General features: G+C 47.8%; 1 long non-coding RNA gene across 2 annotated transcripts; it reads left to right on the forward strand.

Annotated features, from left to right (window-relative positions):
• Positions 1–10,720: 10,720 nt before the first annotated feature.
• LOC105000380 lies at positions 10,721–15,217 on the forward strand. Of its 2 annotated transcripts, none has more exons than XR_826728.1 (6): positions 10,721–10,831; positions 11,341–11,412; positions 11,847–11,931; positions 13,490–13,586; positions 13,706–13,835; positions 14,732–15,217. It is a non-coding gene; the product is annotated as an uncharacterized LOC105000380 (long non-coding RNA). The 2 variants fall into 2 exon arrangements; XR_826727.1 differs by having other exon boundaries at positions 13,706–13,783.
• Positions 15,218–15,406: the final 189 nt, after the last annotated feature.

Genomic DNA, 15,406 nt, shown 5'->3' on the forward strand with positions numbered 1-15,406 from the left:
TAGACGACCACCGGGCACTTGGCAACTCTGAAATAAAGAGTATAGGGTGGCACTGCTGGGTGGGGGCCATCAAGTAAGACCCAGCACCCAGTGAGACGGTACAAGAGCCTGCTGCTGTCGCTTCTGGGTACCTAGAACCCCATCCCAACCTCCAGGGGGTAGGGACGGTCCTGGCCTGGACACCTGCCCCCCAAGAGGCTCCGCTTCTTAGCTCCAGAGAAGACAGGCGGCAGTTGCCCTGATGCTCTTCTACCCTCTGTCTGAATGCTAATCTCCCTGCCATGGAAGCCTGAGTGACAGGGAAAAGGCTGCTAGGAATTGCAGGGCAGCCGAGGGCAGCAGCAGGAGGCAAGGAGGTGCTGTCGTCTGCGACTTCTGCAGCTGAGGCTCAGTGCCGCTGCCAGTCTCTCCTGGAGCCTGGGAGACTGGGACACGACCAGAGAACTTATGAGGCAGCGGGGGTGGGGCGGGGGAGCAAGGGAGGCAGCCGCAGCAGCTGTGTCTGGCATGACCCTGGGGTGCAGAAGCAACCAGGGAGAGTACCGGCCCATCCCAAATGTGTGACTGTATGTCTACGGACAAGACGGTCCTGGGCGGGGGCAGAGAGCAGAGGCCCAGTCTTAGACTGGCGGGACACGGCCCCATCTGAGGCAGCCACGATGACACAACAGCAGGGGGCCCAGCTGGCCCCGCTGCTCCCGGGCCCCCTCTGCAGGCGCCCCACTGCTAGAGAAGCTCAAGACCTTGAGATAGAGCCTCAACAGAAGAAGAGCCAAGTGGCTGATACTGAGATTTACTTTGATGATGATAATGATACTACTACTATTAATAATAATGGCTAATAGGTCTCAAACACTCTGTGCCAGGCGCTGTGCCAAGAGCTTTATTTATAAGCACTGTCTCATTTATGAGGCAGGAACTGCTGTTAACCTCATTGACCCAATAAGGAAAGTGAGGTTCACAGAACTCATTCAAGGTCACTCACAGCTGGTGGCAAAGCCAGGACCTGCGCTCGGGCAATGTGATACCGGAGCTCATGAGCTGGCAGGGCAGGAAGGGCCTGAGTCTTGAGGAAAGCCAGGGTGACCCGGCCTCCAGGCCCAGGGAACCAGTCGTGGCCTGGCCTGGGCCGTGCCTCTGCAGGTGGGCCGGGAGGGCTCTGCCAGGGTTATCTGTGTGCTCTCTCTTCTGGAACCCATGGTTCAAGGTTCAACCCATGGTTCTGAAATGGCTAGTCCTTGCTTGCCAGCTGACAGGGGAAAGGAGAGCGGGCTCTGCAGGATCTGTCATCCTCTCAGGGAGGAGGCAGTGGCCACCAGCAGGGGTGACAGACAGACAGGCCAGCACTCAAAGCCACTGCCAATCTGCTGTCCCCTTCAACCAGGGCAGAGAGAGAGGACACAGCCGGCAGCCTGGCTGGAGGGGGAGCTGGAGGAGGGGGAGGGCTTCGAGCAGGTGGCTTTGAGAGGGAGCCCCTGACTTAAACTGGAAATGAGTCCTGGTGCATAAGGACTATAGACCCTCTCTGAGGGATGCACATGCCCCCTAGTGGGGACTAAGCCTAGAGGGTGGACAGAAAATGAAAACAGAAGTAACCCATGACTATGACCTGTGAGCCTAAGTGGGAAGGGCCAATCCCATTCTTTGGTGAAGACACACACATCCACTTAATGTCACGTGCAGAAGCCAGCTGAATTAAGCATTAAAGGAGACTATTAATGTATTCACTTGCTTGTTTATTTGACAAGCACATATTGGGAGCCCGCAACATACAAATCTTGTATTAGGTGTTGGGAGTGAGACAGCGAAGAAAGAGACAGTGCCTGCCCTTCCAGTTAGAACAAGACCAAGACCTCGGCCTGGCAGGCCCAGTTCTGCCAGCCAGACACTGCCTGACCACGTGACGGTTCCTTCTCTGGACCTCCACCTCCCCATTTAACAGGCATGTGTGGGAATCAGGTGGGCTGGCACTGGCGACGGAAAGGACTAACGGCTGTCCTCAGGAAAAGAACTACTAAAATGAAGGGGACCAATCAGATGACCTCTGGGGGCCCCAGAACTTCTCCCAATCAAGAGACTCTAATGGACTGTGTCTGGAGGTGCTAACAAGGACTCGCTCACTCAACAGACATTTATGGAGTGTCTGTGTGCCAGGCACTGTGGATGCCAAAGTGAATTAAGACTTCCTGCCACAAACAACTAGAAAACTGAGCAAAATATAAGAAACAGACACTTGACGACAGGCAGCACACAGGATGGTGACCTCACGACTTCCTGGGCATCTGCCTCAGACAGTTCCCTGCCTGCGGCGGGGGGGCAGGGGGCAGAACATGCAGACCACGGCGGTCTTACTAGGGTGAGGAGGCACCATCAGAGTTCAAGACAGTGTGGCAGGGCGGAGGGGTGGGCGGCGGAGGAGGCAGTTCCAAAGGACATACACACAGATTGATGGGATCCAAAGACAGGACAAAGGTGATTCAACAGAGAAAGGGAAATCTTGATGACAGAAAATAGAAAGCACTAACCATAAAAACAAAATGGATAAACTGGACTAAATCAAAACCGGAAAGACTAGGAGAAAGTATCTCCCAAGCAAATATCTGAGACAGGACTTGTGTCCAGAATATATAAAGAACTTTCACAAGTCAGTAACATGATAGGCCAATAAAAAAGGGAGGGTTTTAATAGACTCGTCATAAAGAAGTATACGTAGGGCCAATATACACAGAAAGATGCTCAACATCACAGTCAACAGGGAGATGCATGTTAAGACCACAGTGAGATACTGCAACACGCCCACAAGAATGGCTAGCGTTAAGACTGACCATAACAGGTCCTGCTGAGGGTGCGGAACCAGCGTAACTCTGAAACACATTGCTTGGGAGAATGTAAGCAACGCAAACCACTGGGGATACCAGTTTGGCAGTTTCCCTTGCAGTTATCCAAGAGAAATGAAAACTTATGTCCACAGACAGATCTGTATAAAAATGTTCATTGCAGCTTTATTAATCATAGTTCCAACAGCCCAAATGTCCATCAACATGTGCATGGATAAAAATATTGAGGTATATTTATCTGACGGACTAATACTCAGTAATTAAAAAGGAAATGAACGACTGTTACAAGCTACAGCATGGGTAATTGAGGGAAACCAGACACAAAAGAGTACCTGCTGTAGGATTCTATTCATATGAAATTCTAGAATGGGCAAAACGAAGCTGTAGTGACACAAAGCAGATCAGTGGCTGTCTGGGGCCAGGGCTGGATGGAGATTGACTGTAAAAGGGTGTGAAGGGGATCTCTGGGGGGTGAAAATGTTCTAAACCACGAAGGGGTCGTGGCTGCATAGGTGTATACACTTATGGGACTACTGCACTGTACATTTTTAAATGGATGCATTTTATTGTATGTAAATTATGCCTCAATAAAGATGACTTAAAGAGTTAAAAAAGCAAACAAACAAGAATAAAGCTTTGACTCTTGTCTTGCTTACCGTCTAGTGGAAAAGCCAGACATAAAAACAAATTATCATAAAATCAGATCAGATCAGTCACTCAGTCGTGTCCGACTCTTTGCGACCCCATGAATCGCAGCACACCAGGCCTCCCTGTCCATCACCAACTCCCGGAGTTCACTCAGACTCACGTCCATCGAGTCAGCAATGCCATCCAGCCATCTCATCCTCTGTCGTCCCCTTCTCCTCCTGCCCCCAATCCCTCCCAGCATCAGAGTCTTTTCCAATGAGTCAACTCTTAGCATGAGGTGGCCAAAGTACTGGAGTTTCAGCTTTAGCATCATTCCTTCCAAAGAAATCCCAGGGCTGATCTTCAGAATGCACTGGTTGGATCTCCTTGCAGTCCAAGGGACTCTCAAGAGTCTTCTCCAACACCACAGTTCAAAAGCATCAATTCTTCAGCGCTCAGCTTTCTTCACAGTTTAACTCTCACATCCATACATGACCACAGGAAAACCATAGCCTTGACTAGACGAACCTTTGTTGGCAAAGTAATGTCTCTGCTTTTGAATATGCTATCTAGGTTGGTCATAACTTTCCTTCCAAGGAGTAAGTGTCTTTTAATTTCATGGCTGCAGTCACCATCTGTAGTGATTTTGGAGCCCAGAAAAATAAAGTCTGACACTGTTTCCACTGTTTCCCCATCTATTTCCCATGAAGTGGTGGGATCATAAAATACTGGGTATTAAAAGAAGGATGTTCACATAATAAGAGCTCCACTCACTGTGTGCTTCCCTGCACATGCTAGGTGCTTTGCACGCACAGTCCTAAACGGTCCTACCGGGTTCGTGAGAGCCTCCACCTCCTCCTGCTGCAGATAAGGAGCCTCTTATCAGAGAGAGGTGAAGTCATCTGCCAGGGGTTATTTAGCTCACATCAGCAGAGCTGGGACCCGACTCCAGGTCCGCTTGGTCGCAGAGCATGTGCTACATCAGCCAACCGTGGGGACACTGGAAGGAGCTAGGGGACTGTCTGAGCATCTCAGGTCAGACTTCGCAAAGGAGATGCTGAAGCATGAGTCGGGACTTGATACGCACAAAGGGAAGGACAAAGGGAAGGAAATGTCCAGGCAAAGGAAACAAACAGCATGAGAGCAGGTGCTGCAGCAGTTATGAGAAGGGGTTTCTGGGAAGGGGAGTCATGTCCAGAAAACAGGAGGAAAGGTCAATGGCATATTATGTATCCTTCAAATTCACTTATTTTTAAAAAGCCTATTAAGCAATAATTTTATGAGCGGCAACAGATCTGCAGAGCAGGCAAATGAAACGTGTGCTACTGGTCACCACAGGAAGGAATCCACTGCAACCCAAGGTCATCCATTCTCAATAAACAGGGTACATGTTGTCCTGTTTCTTCTCCAGAAAGTTAAAAGCTCTGTGCAATGGTCCCAGATTTCTGCTGAACGGGATTTGTGGTCCTCTTTCACAGTCCTGAGAAACTGAAGTGGAAAATATCCTCTGTGCTTTGAGGATATGCTTTCGAGCTGGATGAATTAAAATCACTGGAGTTAGCAAAACATGAGCCACTGTTACAGTGTATCTTTCCAGGAAACCCAGCACAATGGTTAGGACCATAGGTCTGGAGGCTCAACTGAGTTCCCAGTGCCTTCACACACTAATGACTTTCATTTATCTGCACTTGAGTTGAAAAACGGAAGGATAATGACAGAGCTGTTGTGAGAGTCAAATGAAATAGCCAACTGAAGGTGGTTAGGGTCATCAAGTTTTATACATTAAATTTGGGCAGCTTTTTGTATGTCACTCATATCTCAATTAAAGAGGTTTTTAAAAATATATATATTCTTCTATTTATTTATCTTTGGTTGTGCTAGGTCTTCATTGCTGGATATGGGCTATTTCTAGCTGTGGCGAGCAGGGGGCTACTCTGTTGTGGTGCATGGGCTCGGTCGCCCCGTGGCATGTGGAGACTTCGTAGACACGGGATCAAACCTGTGTCTACTACATTGGCAGGCAGATCCAGTGGACCACTACAGAGGTTCAGTATATAAAGTGTTTTGTTTTTTTTTTTTTAAAGGCACTTAAAACAGTGCCTAGCATGGAGTCAACACTGTACACCAGCTATTATTTTTTTCAGGATGGTAATTTGATCGTGTCAGTTCGTCTTTATTTTGCCATGGCCCATTCTTCCCGAGAATAATTACCAACAAAAAAGAGAGGATGATTTGGGATATGTCAGTCCTATCATTTGGAGTCATATCATTCTAATGAACACCCAGCTTAAGATGGCTTAAACAATAAGGAGGTTTCTTTTTTAAAATCTCCCACTCTGTATTTCACTCAAACTAAGATGCCAGTGCTCACAGGATGCCTCCCACATTTAGAAATATTGACATGTAAAAACATGTGTCTCTGAATCAAACTAAAGGTCTAAAGGCTGGGGACATCGGGACTGGCTTCTCCAGCAGCTCAAAGCATCTTCCAGGACTCAAGCTTGTTCTGTCCATCACTGCCGACTTTCCGCTCTTCCTAGGAAGCAGCCCTTCCGGACACAGGATGGCTTCCATGCTCTCAGGCATTACTTCACGGGGTCCCAAAACCAGAAGGCAGGCTGTTGTTTTTCAAAACTAGAAAACCTTCCCAAATGTGGCAGAACTGCACTGCAGATCATTTTCTAAACCAACTCCTGGTGAAGGGAAGAGATTTCTCATGGGCCTGGTGCAGACTATTCAAGACTCACTCCTTGGGGCAGAGACGGGGCTTGCCTCCCAGCAGCTCTGCGGTGTTCGTCACATGGAGGACGGGCAGTGGTGGGGCTAAGGGTGCCTGCCACACAGGTGGGAATATCACTGGCGAAACTGCTCCCCATGTAAGCAGCCAACTGCTCGGGAAATACTGCTCCTCCTTCGTGTTCTTATTCATAAAATTAAACACAACTTTCCAGTTAAGACATTAACCTCAATATTTAAAGACTCTTTTTCTATTAATGTGGGTTTCAAATGTGTGTGCTCAGTTGCTCAGTTGTGTCCCGCTCTTTGCAACCCCATGGACTATAGCCCACCAGGTTCCTCTATCCACGGGAATTCCAAGGCAAGAATACTGGAGCGGGTTGCTATTTCCTTTGCCAGGGGACTCTTCCCCACCCAGGGATTGAACCCACATCTCCAGGGTCTCCTGGAGGCAGATTGGCAGGTGGATTCTTTACCACTGAGCCACCTGGGAAGACAGTTTTTGAATAATACCAAGTCTTAAATTTGGAAAACTCAGCAGTGGCCACAGGACTGGGAAAAGGTCAGTTTTCATTCCAATCCCAAAGAAAGGCAATGCCAAAGAATGCTCAAACTACCACACAATTGCACTCATCTCACACGCTAGTGAAGTAATGCTTAAAATTCTCCCAGCCAGGCTTCAACAGTACATTGACCGTGAACTTCCACATGTTCAAGCTGGATTCAGAAAAGGCAGAGGAACCAGAGATCAAATTGCCAACATCCATTGGATCATCAAAAAGGCAAGAGAGTTCCAGAAAAACATCTACTTCTGCTTTATTGACTACACCAAAGTCTTTGATTGTGTGGATCACAACAAACTGGAAAATTCTTCAAGAGATGGGAATACCAGACCACCTGACCTGCCTCCTGAGGAATCTATATACAGGTCAAGAAGCAACAGTCAGAACTGGACATGGAACAACAGACTGGTTCCAAATAGGAAAAGGAGTACATCAAGGCTGTATATTGTCACCCTGCTTATTTAACTTATATGCAGAGTACATCATGAGAAACCCTGGGCTGGATGAAGCACAAGCTGGAATCAAGACTGCCGGGAGAAATATCAATAACCTCAGATATGCAGATGACACCACCCTTATGGCAGAAAGTGAAGAAAAACTAAAGAGCCACTTGATGAGAGTGAAAGAAGAGGGTGAAAAAGTTGGCTTAAAGCTCAACATTCAGAAAACTAAGATCATGGCATCTGGTCCCATCACTTCATGGCAAATATTTGGGGAAACAGTGGAAACAGTGTCAGACTTTATTTTGGGGGGCACCAAAATCACTGCAGATGGTTGACTGCAGTGATGAAATTAAGAGATGCTTGCTCCTTGGAAGAAAAGTTATGATCAACCTAGAGAGCATATTAAAAAGCAGAGACATTACTTTGCCAACAAAGGTCCATCTAGTCAAAGCTATGGTTTTTCCAGTAGTCATGTATGGATGTTGAGAGTTGGACTATAAAGAAAGCTGAGCATCGGAGAATTGATGCTTTTGAACTGTGGTGTTGGAGAAGACTCTTGAGAGTCCCTTGGACTGCAAGGAGACTCAACCAGTCCATCCTAAAGGAAATCAGTACTGACTATTCATTGGAAGGACTGATGCTGAAACTGAAATTCCAATACTTTGGCCACCTGATGTGAAGAATTGACTCATTTGAAAAGACCCTGATGCTGCGAAAGATTGAAGGTGGGAGGAGAAGGGGACAACAGAGGATGAGATGGTTGGATGGCATCACCAACTCAATGGACATGGGTTTGGGTGAACTCTGGGAGTTGGTGATGGACAGGGAAGCCTGGCGTGCTGCAGTCCATGGGATTGGAAAGAGTCAGACACAACTGAGCGACTGAACTGAACTGAAATCCTATCAGTGAATGGAACTCCGTGAGCTGACTGCCTGAGCGCAGCAGGTCAGCTGACCAGATTTCCCCTCTGCAATCAGAGCCAAGGTCCCTGCACAGCCCTGGGGACTCCTGCCCTGTAAAGCTTCTGATCTACTTCTGTCATTTATCTCTAGACTGTGTGACTCTCCATGTAACAAATATAGGTCTACACTGGCCTTGAATAATGTAAAATTCAAATGTCCTAGAGCTCACCAGCAAATGAAGTCACAACAACATTAGCATTCCCCTCTCAATAGCTCTGAGCCCTTGCCCTCATTCAGGAACGCTGGCGCATTGTGTGTTTCCCGGTTATTTCCGGGTGGCCTGTGCAGTGCACCTGACACGTACTCGGGCACAAGGGCTCGCTGCGTTTTGCTCAGGCACTTGGCCACAGCCCAGCAGCCCGTGACACCCCATCCGCCGTGAGCCTGCTGTTGTTCTACCAAGGGCCCTGTCAGGTGTGAAAGCTCCACTGTGTCCTCTGGCACAGTGGCCCTTCCAGAGCTGGGATGAACAGCCCTCACTGCACACTGGGTGGCAATTGGTCTGGGACCCAAGACAGCCCCTTGCCTGTAATGTAGGGCACCCGGATTCAATCCCTTCGTTGGGAACATCCTCTGGAGAAGGTAATGGCAACCAACTCCAGTATTCTTGCCTGGGAAATCCCATGGACAGAGGAACCTGGCAGGCTACAGTCCATGGGATTGCAGAGTCAACACAACTGAGTGACTAACATTTTCACTTTTTCAGATAGCCCCGCAGGAGCCCAGAGCCCTCGGTCTTTCACAGATCAGCTCCTGCAGTCTCTCATCCTCACTCTTCCTGCCAGAAAATGGCTGGGAACTGGAACAGGTGCCCATCATCCACACCCCACTTGTCAGTTTCATCCCTAACCGCCCATGGAAACACACAAAATCTGTTTTCCTTCCCCTCCCCCACAACCCCAAACCCTTCTATATAAGATCAATTTATATATACATACTCACAGTGCAGTATAACTTCATCGTAAAAGTACAGACTCTACAAGCTAGGATCAAACCCCGATTCCACCAGTTACTAGTGTGTGAACTGGGGCAAGTTACATAACATTTCAATGTTCCTCTTTCCCCATTTGTAAAAACAGGAGTAGTGATAATGCACTTCACCATGCAGTGGTGAGGATGAAACAAATTAATATCCATAAAGTACTCAAGGAGTGAATGTCTCACAGTAAGTGCTATAAAGCATTAGCTATCATTATTGTTTTGCCAGCAGATCACCTGCCTACACACAAGCAGCTTTTGGCAAATTCCACACTTAGAGCCTGAAATACATTTAGTCTGCGGGGAGAGACCTCATTCTTTCTTTTGGTATTGTACAAAATAATTTGTCTTCAAGGGTAAAACAGAGAAACTTAGGGGCCAATTTCACACAATTGGAGCTATTGCGGAGTTAATGATTGTATTTGTGGAGTACTTACTGTGAGCAGAGGCAGTGGAATACCAACTAGGTCTGTGAAGAATTAAAAAAAAAACAAACAAATTAGACTTCTGCCTTGAAGAGCTTACAATCAAATTAAGGAAGGCAAACATTAACAAATGTGGTAACTTGAAAATAAGTCCCCGAAACATATTACTACACACAGAACAATTTAATCCAGACTTAAATGCCACTGAGATCATTGCTAAAGGGCTGGTGAGAATGGGGAAAGGGTGATGTAGAAAAGGCTTCGTGGTCTTGCAACTTTACTATTATGATTATTATTACTATCTGTCGTAGGACATGCGGCACGTGAGATCTTAGTTCCCTGACCAAGGATCGAACCAGTGTTTCCTGCACTGGAAGCCCAGAGTCAATCACTGGATTGCCAGGGAAGTCCGCACATTTAATTTCCAAATAGGTATACATTCTGGCTCTGACTCTAGTCGTTGTTTTGCCCTTTTACAATTTCAAAACTAAAGCCGGGGTGACTGCCTGAAAAACAGCCCTCAGCAGTAGCAGACGGTGTTACACTACTCTGTTCTTTTCGTAAAGTATAATTATTTTTGCATGGCGCCCCTGGGGTTCAGGGGAATTTCGAGCCTGGCCCGGCCCGGCCCGGCCCGATGCGTCGCTCTCGGGCGCCCTCTGCCGCCCGCGCCCCAACTAAGAGCAACGGAGCGGGACGTCGAACAACGAATTCCCCGGGAATCTCCTTTTCCTTCACTAACGTAACCACCCCCTCCATGACTCTAATAAAATCCGTCGAGCAATTAACTACGAAGTCCGGCGGGGCCCGAGCTCCCTCAGTCGTTCCTCTGGAAGCCCCCTCGAACTTTCTGCGGCCTCCACCATCCAGCCAGTCTCGGCCAGGGACAGCCTGTTCACTCAACAGATAGCGACTTTGTGACCGAAACGACCGTCGGTCTTCGTTTTCTAGCCGCCGGGGTTTCTATACAGAGCAAGCCTCCCGCCCTGGGCTCTCTACTGTCCCCAGTGGCGGCCACCATTTTACCCGGGCTTCGGGACCTCGGGCGCCCCTCAGCGGCCGTCGACCACACTACATTTCCCAGTAGCCCTTTCTCAATAGCGCGAGAGTTCGCGCGAGACTTCCGTGAAGACTTGCGCGCAGGCGGAAACCCGCCCCCTCTTCCGATGCGGGCTGCATGGCTGGAAGTCATGGCTTCCTCGCTGTGGTTCCAGCAAGGCCAGCAACTTCGGCTCTTTGGCCGAGGGAAGGCTGTGGAGGTGGGTAAACAGCTTATTCCTTGATACGGCGCTAGCATACTTGGCCTTCCGCTGCTTGAAGGCGAAATAGTGACGCTAGGCCTGGTTCCCCCAACCCCCACCCCCATAGGTGGTTGGGAGGATTAACTGAGGTGAGAAAACACTTTCCAAAGGGTGTGAGTTTTTGTTACTGAAGGGAGAGATAGCCCAAGCCCACCTTTGGCATCGGAGCGTCCCTCCTGGGGAAGAGCGTCTCTTCCATCCTGCGCACCTCCCAGGCCTCACGGCCACCCAAGCGCTGAGCTTCCAGGCTCAGCGGCCCTGCTGGCCCCCAGGTCCTCCCACGGGGCAAGCTCGCATCCAGGGTATTAACGTCTAAATATTTGGCTTCCTGTTGGAGAGCGTAGAGGACAGCCCCAATCAATTTTCACTTAATTCTACAGCTGATAATCAGTGGCGTGGTAGACTTTGTTTGGAACGCTGCAGTTTTATAGCGACCCTTAACATGCTTACGTTTTTATTCTCCACAGGCTTTCTTTGGCATCTGCAGAGACGGTGAGCAGCAGACCTGCTTAGAAGTAACGAATGGAAGTCTGAAATAGGTAAGGATGCATGTAGGCAGGAACTTGGGTGGGCAACAGAAATGAGAAAGCCGAGATGGTCTTAAAGCCTGCCACACACCGCAGCTCTGAATCCTGGCTGACTCAGGACCAGTTGGGGGTCCTACCCAGAATCCAGAAATGAGGATGGTCTCTGTGCCAGTGTAATTGGGGCCACTAGGTGTCGCTCTTTGAAACCAAAGTGGATGCCACTGCATTCACGGGTAAAAGGGAGACTTGGAACTTGAGCTTTAAAGTTGATTGAGATTTAGAAATGTTCCTTACTGGTTGAGCTGAGGATGATTTAAAGTTATCCCTGTCTGAAAAGACTTCTATTGTGAGGAATTCTAACTTGCTGAGGCTCAACGTTTTAAATTATGTTCTTGGGAATGAATACGTTTGTTCCTGTTAATGTGTTATCCATATTTCTCTTTTAGAATAAAGATGTAGGCTGTGGGCTTTGAAAAAGTCACAAGAAAGCCATCATCCAGGAATGTAAGGATCCTTGTGTTGAGATAAATGGTAAGAGTTTTAATTTTCACAGAATTGCATAGATTATGGTTCCTTTAAGTGTTGGCTTGTTAGATTTCAGAGATGTGTGGGTCTTCCCAGACAGTAACAGCTATCTGAGAGATACTTGTGTAGACCTTCTTGAATAGTTTTTCCTTTTAGTGCCCAGAGAAGTAGTATGAACTCTTTCCTAGACCCCTCACCAAGTACCCTCACAGTGATTGTTAACAGCAGTATGAGGTAGATGTTTTCCCTATGTTGCTCCCGAGTAAGTAAACTGAATTAATGAGCTCACTTGCCCAAAGTTACACAACTAGGTTATTTTTTTTAAGAGCCATAAAAATATAGCTATAAGTGATTTTGGAAGGGGGACATTCTTATTAAGCTTTAGTGAGATATAGTTGAACAGCTGGTCATTGAGTTCGACTAGTGGTTCTCAACTAGGGGTGGAGGGTGTTGCTGGGATCCAGGCAATGCCCCTAATTACCCTGTAGTGCACATGACAGGCCCCCTACCACCCCGACAACTCCCCACCCAAAATGTAGAGTTAAAGTTGAAACCCACTGTTAGATTGAGACTCCAGTCTCAGCCTGTTAGCAGGTAACCACACCAGAACCTTGTTTCTTCATCTCTAAAAGACAGGAGTGGTGCTTTTCAGATCTGGCTCTGCACCCATAGAATGTTCCTGGACCCCACCTCCGGCCATGCTAAGATGGGTGAGATGGCTCTATGAGTGTGGCCCACGGATCACGTGTGGCCATTTAAGAGCAGATGTGGAGGAACAGTGAGATGATCTGATCTACTTTTAGCTCAGGGATTTTTATTACAGCAAGGTTATAGTACTGGCTATTTTTAAGTAGCTCTCAGGGCAGATCTATAATCCCTATCTTAAAGAACTGAAAGCCACATGGTCGCTCTGCGGTATCGTTTTGCACACAGAGGTGAGCAAAGGAGAAGTGACCTTGCTTGGTGTTGATTTTTCTTGGCATCAGGCACCCTTTGCGCAGCTGGCCTTCAGTGGTCTGGCTGGAAGAAGTAATCTGCACTGTTTGAGACATTTTTACTGACAGCTCAAAGATGCTGGAAGATTTACTTGGCTACTAGACACTTTGTGCTCAGGGAGACCCTGGCTTTAAAAGGACAGGAACTGTCACCGTGTCAGGTCTGGGACGGTGGGTACAGCTAGGCACTATATATAAAGTTTTTGCCCGTGAGGGAAAGCACGTTCTAATAAAGCAGATAAGATTGAATGAGTTCCTGAGAAAGGAAGGAATTTGGTAAGGAGAACATGGTTTGCTTGTGCTGTGGATGTCAGTGCTGTGGACTGGCAGCTGGGTGGGGAGCTGAGTCCATGATGATGTGAAGTTATCCCTGTCTGAAGGCCGAAAAAAGGCCTTTGAGTGTGGAATCTGGATATCTGAGACTCAGTTTCCTAGGTTTGCTTTAGAGAAAATTGAGGCCTGGTTTATTTGGTTTGTTTGTTTGTTTAATGCCTGAATTAACAATGAGCTATCCGAGAGATACTTGTGTAGACCTTCTTGAATTTTCCTTTGCAATTTCCCCCCGCCAGGTACAGCCTCAGTTTGAGGCCGAAAAGGATACTCCAGAAAAAGACACTGGCTGCAGTGCTGTGGTGGCTGCCCTGGACCCGACGTGGAATTTCTCTCGTGTGTTATAGAGAAAACCTTTGGAACAGGCCTGGGTGGATGTTCGTTTTGTTTCCCCCGGCCCTTGGGTTGTGCTGAGTGGCAAGGTGACTTTGACATAGGTCTGTTTTCTTTGCTAGGTGTCTACAGCGTGTGTAACAGGACCGACCTGCTTTACCTAAAGCAAGTGAAACCGTTCCTCTCGCGTTGTTTGTAACGTAAGCTGTTTTTATCTTACGTGTCCGAAAGAATCCCCGCAAGCCTGTGATGGTTAGTTATCCCTGTCTGAACATCTCGACTGAGGGAAAACAATCTGTTCTGAGGCTTAAGGGGCTGGCTCTGGGCTCTTAAAAGCAGTTCAGGCTTTACAAGGGATCAGACGGAACGCACTCCAAAGGGAGTTGTGCTTATGTACCCTGCCAAGACCCCAGTCCTGGGGCCCCATCCCTCTGCCACTTGAAAACCAGTGGTGGGCTGCCTTGTCACCCTTTGGCTCTGAGGGCACAGGCTATAAGAGGTGGCAGAAATGGGCAAGTGGCCCAGATTTGGCTTATGCTCTTACTGTGGAATGAAAGAGTGCTTGTCACATATTTCAAGAAAATGAATGCGCTCTTTGAGACAGACGGCAATGGAAGATGTATGCCGGCTGTGGCAGTGAGCACACTTCAGGGCTATCTGATCTCTCGTCTTTTTACTGTATCCTGACATTCAGGAAAGAAGGGGTACCATGGCACAAGCATGGTTTCCAGGTGCCTTGTTCATGCAGGGCACTCTCCTGGGGTTAGCCCAGCTCTTGTCTGAATGGCATGGCTGGCTTGTGAGCAGGAGAGTAGCAGAGTGGCACTGGGCTTTGTTCCCATTGAAATGCCACGCTTGAAGTGGGCACAGATTGCCTCTCTTTTCCGCTGAAGTTGGGAGGTATGTGCAGCTTTTCATATGTAAGGTCACATATTTGTTCGGGCACCAAGGAAGCTGTATTTGGGGTGGGATTTAAAGAACTAGAAAACTGGTCCAAGCAGCCGACAGCCTAGAGCAGACATAGTGAAAGGGCGTGCCAGAAGGTGGGAAGGTCTGCCTGCTGGGTCACAGTCTGCTGCTGAGTGGACTTGACTGTTGTGCGGGACCCAAGTGAACCTGGAGGGGTTTTTTGTGTTTTGTTTTTTCAGTTCTGCCGCACGTGAACCATGGCCCTTGGCAGTGAGAGCGCCGAGTCCTAACCATTGGACCACCAGGGGATTCCCTGAACCTGTATGTTTGACTTCAGAGGGCGTCTGAATATAAATGCCCCCAGCACTTGGTGGGTGCTCTTTACTGGGCCCTTGCACTGTCTCCTGGAAAGAGGCATTTGGGACCCACTAGCCTGCCTTACACACAAACACACAGGAAAATGATCGATGGCTTAGAATGAGTTCCTTCAGGATTGCCTCTTGTAAATTAAGGTATAACTAAGAACATGTGCAATACCACACACAGAATTTAGGTGATCTTGGTGCAGTGGGGGGACTGCAGTGATTGTAAAATGAAACTTGCATGTACACGCTCTGTTGAAGACTAAGGGGAAACAGGTGTTGAGCCTAAAAAAACATTTCTCAGTGGGTTTCTACAGTGTCTTGGGCTTAACTTTAAAGCAAATTAAAACATTTAAAAGTTGACTTACTAGCATTTGTGGATTTCAGATTGAGACCTGTTGTAAGAGCAATGATTTCTTCTGTGCATCAGCACATTCTTTTATCAATGAAAGTTTAAAGCTTCTCACTAAATCGATCTTATACAATTGACTGGTTTGCTAACTACAGATGTGATGGGAATAGGGAAAAAATAAAATATGGGGGGAAAGGGGT

Source organism: Bison bison, unplaced genomic scaffold (assembly GCF_000754665.1).
Source record: "Bison bison bison isolate TAMUID 2011002044 unplaced genomic scaffold, Bison_UMD1.0 scf7180017864371, whole genome shotgun sequence".
Taxonomy (NCBI): Eukaryota; Metazoa; Chordata; class Mammalia; order Artiodactyla; family Bovidae; genus Bison; species Bison bison.